The sequence below is a fragment of the Stegodyphus dumicola genome, chromosome 10 (assembly GCF_044657685.1).
Source record: "Stegodyphus dumicola isolate Sdum_Otavi_A_Nest chromosome 10, ASM4465768v1".
NCBI lineage: Eukaryota > Metazoa > Arthropoda > Arachnida > Araneae > Eresidae > Stegodyphus > Stegodyphus dumicola.
In genome coordinates, this window is record NC_140777.1 from 187,718,403 (window position 1) to 187,721,896 (window position 3,494).

Consider the following 3,494-nt stretch of genomic DNA (forward strand, 5'->3'; position numbering starts at 1 on the left):
CGATAAATGTAAACTATGCGGTTTGCTTGGTGATGCTAAGCGCTTCCTCGAGGAATGTGTCTACTTTAATAGCTTAAGGTACAATAAAAAAAATTGATTTTGAAAATGCCTTTTTATGTATAATGATTTTGCACAATTATGTAAATCCGTTATGAAAATTATTAATGTTGAGCGCCGGGCGGTGGGAATCAGTGGATGATCTTTGTTTTTTATTGCCATCACTATTTGGTCAATTTTACTAATTTTTTTGTTACCATTGTTTGTGTTTGTTGTTCGCTTTTTAGTCCAAAGGGGCTTTGTCCCTGAAGGACTATGTTTCGTTTTGCGATTTTGCATTGGATCACTATTTAGCACTTTAGCAATCTTGCTTTTAAGCGAGAAGAAATGAGATGAGAACTTTGGCGAACGCCGTTTCCTCCAGTCCGTAAGGCTTGGTAAGTTTCTCAGAGTTGTTACTCAAAAATTCGTTAAAGTTCTACAAAAGTTAGAGTTCTGCTGTGTTGAAATAAATGCAGAAGTTGCGAATAATTTTCTCTAATGGATCTTAATACCATCAAAAATGACCCAAATTATGTCCATGTTTGAGTGGTTGAACTTTGTTACAAAGTACAGTTATAAACAGAAAGAAAATTAATGATCTTATGCCGCTTAGATTAGTAAGCTGTTATTTATAATAACTGTGGTAATCTGACCGCGACATACCATACGTATCTGTAAAATAAAATTAACTCACTAGGCATATTTTTAAAATTATATCAAAATAATTTCAATCCGAAAAATATTATGTACCAATACCAAAAAGGTCTTGTATTTTAGGTTTGAATTTTCATATTTTGCAATAATTTGCAGATTCACTAGGCTTCTCAAAGCAAAAAACATGAAAACATGCGATATCCTCACCGGGACTCTAAATCACGCCTTCCCGAATTACACCTCGAAGGTAAATAGTAAGGGATGAGAAAATACTTTGCATTCTTCCCAATGAAAGACCGATTAGGGACGACCAAACCTCAGTCGCCAGATATAAATAATGATGAATTATCTTTTATCTAATTTCCATTGTAAGAAGAATTCACTCAGTGAGGAAGGAGAAAATACTTATACATTCTCCTCGACTCAAAGGGCGACCAGAGAGAAGACTCAGCCGCTAAATCCAGATAGCGACGAATTATTGTCCGCAATATTTTAGTTCGGGCGCCACTTGTTGAGTAATTCGATTTTTTTTAAAGCAGAGAAAAGGAAAAAACTGCAAGACCCTCGGAATCGAACTAACTGGATATGCTTTTCACTCATATCTTGAATGTTTGCCATAAGGAAGAAGAAAATTGCTTATAAGTTTCCGAAGAGAATTTATATGAAGCAGTGTACCTGAAAATGGGCTGAAATGAATTAATATTTGCCCCCTTTTAATTAATATTTCAAATGTGTAGGTATGCAATAAATGGAATTAAGCTATATCAGGAGAAAAAATATTGAGTTATGAATATTTGCAGCAAAGAAATAAAAAGCTGCGGAATTTAAATGACAATAAAACTCATTTTCGGTCTAAAAAAGACCTTACATAAATATTTTTCATAAGGAAAGAATTCTTCAGAAGAATTCGGATTGCTGTGCTCTTTGTTGTAATTTTTTAGTTTGCTATATATTTATCATAAAGAAATTTTTATTTTTGTAAAAAACCTCTTCACAGATGCAAGAAGGTCAGATAAAATGACTCATTTCAAGATTTAGAAGAAAAGATATAATATCACAATAGGGCACGATTTGAAAACTCTTTTCTAAAAGGAAGAAATAAAATAGAAACAAGATTTCCAAGAAAATGCACAATGATTATCTTGTAGAGTCATTAGGTTATTATGAAGCAGCAGACATGAAAAATGAACAATGTCCTCCCCGGGAATCGAAACTGGACCTCTCGAATACGCGCCGAGTATGCTAACCGTTACACCACGAAGACATTCTTGAAAGAGGGAGAAAATACCTTATACACTCCCCTCTTTTAAAGGGGGGACTGGGGATTAGGGGCCCTAATCGCCAAATCCTGGTGGTGAAGAATCTTCACCTACCACCCTTTTTTAGTTCAGGCGGCAGTGTACAGACATTAGGCTATTTAAATGAGACATGAAAAATTAGCAGTTCCCTCGCCGGGACTCGAACCTGAATCTTTCGAATACTCGCCGAATGAGCTAACCTTTACACCAGGAAGGCATGCTTCAAAGAGTGAGAAAATAACATTCTTCTTTCGCAAACATGAGCTGTACTTCTCTTTGCTAGGCACTTAAATGATCTCGGGATCCTTTTTGTTCTAGGGGCAAGAAGGGTGGGATATTGGGTGGTAAGTGAGCGAGAAAAAAGACATAATTATGAAATTTCGTTACCTTAAAAATGAATAAATAAAATAAAAATTAAACATTCTCTTGATTGTATAAGCATTACTTCAATTCTTTACAAGTTGTAAGGAGTTGTTCTTTACAAGTTGTTAATTTTACTAACAGTTAAATTTTGAGTTAAACTTCTTTCCCGTCAAATTCGTAACTTCGACTTACTGCTTCCGGCCAGAACGTAGTTTTAGAATCACGTCTGAATACACAATGAAGAGTATTTAACCGCGAAGTTCTACTTGCTGAGTTAGAGAGAATTATACTAGTTTCTGATTAGCGCCCGTTCGCCTTTTTGGCTAGTCTCTCTCAAAGCTGTTATTACTCTCGGCCATACTCAAATCCTTGATAGCTTCACAGTCATCTCGTGTTTAAGGGGCCAATATTAAAACTTTGGTAACTTCGGCTATATCTCTTTATTTTAGATTAGTTTTAGTTTATTTCTTAGCCTCTTAAGTTCAAGCCCAAGCGTCGGCTTTTATTGTACACTCCAAGAAGGAGTTCTGTTAAATCTTATTTGAATAATAAAGGGTTATTTACCCTTACATCTTGCTGTTTCTTGTCACACGAACTCAAGCGATTATTCGCTTATCAGCCCTTAAGATTCTTCACGTTCAACTGTAATGCAGCATTTACAAAATGAGGAACTCTAGAAAGTTACTTGTTATCACACCAGATCATGCCGTTTATAAATGTGAATCTAAGTAGTATAAATTCGCTATTTGGAAGAAAGTTTACAGAATGGTTATTGCCACTTAACAGTGTAAAATTCTTAAACCAATACCACATGAGTGTTTCCACGGTTTTCTTATCAGTAACGTTAATATGAATCATCTTCACTTACAATTTAATCCACGAAAGCATCTTTCCCTTTAGATAGATGCCCTCGCCATATACAAATAGCCTATCTTAAACTAATCTTGCCCACTACACGCTTTAATAGTATACTTTTTTAACTTTACTCAGGCCCTATTTATATGTCCACATCTTACGCAAAGACAAAAATCTAGTTCCTTAATTAATAAATCTTGGATCTCAATAATTAATCTGTTTTCGAATTCCGTGGCAAAGTTTAATGACCCAATCTATGCGAAATAAGTGCAATGAATAGGTATC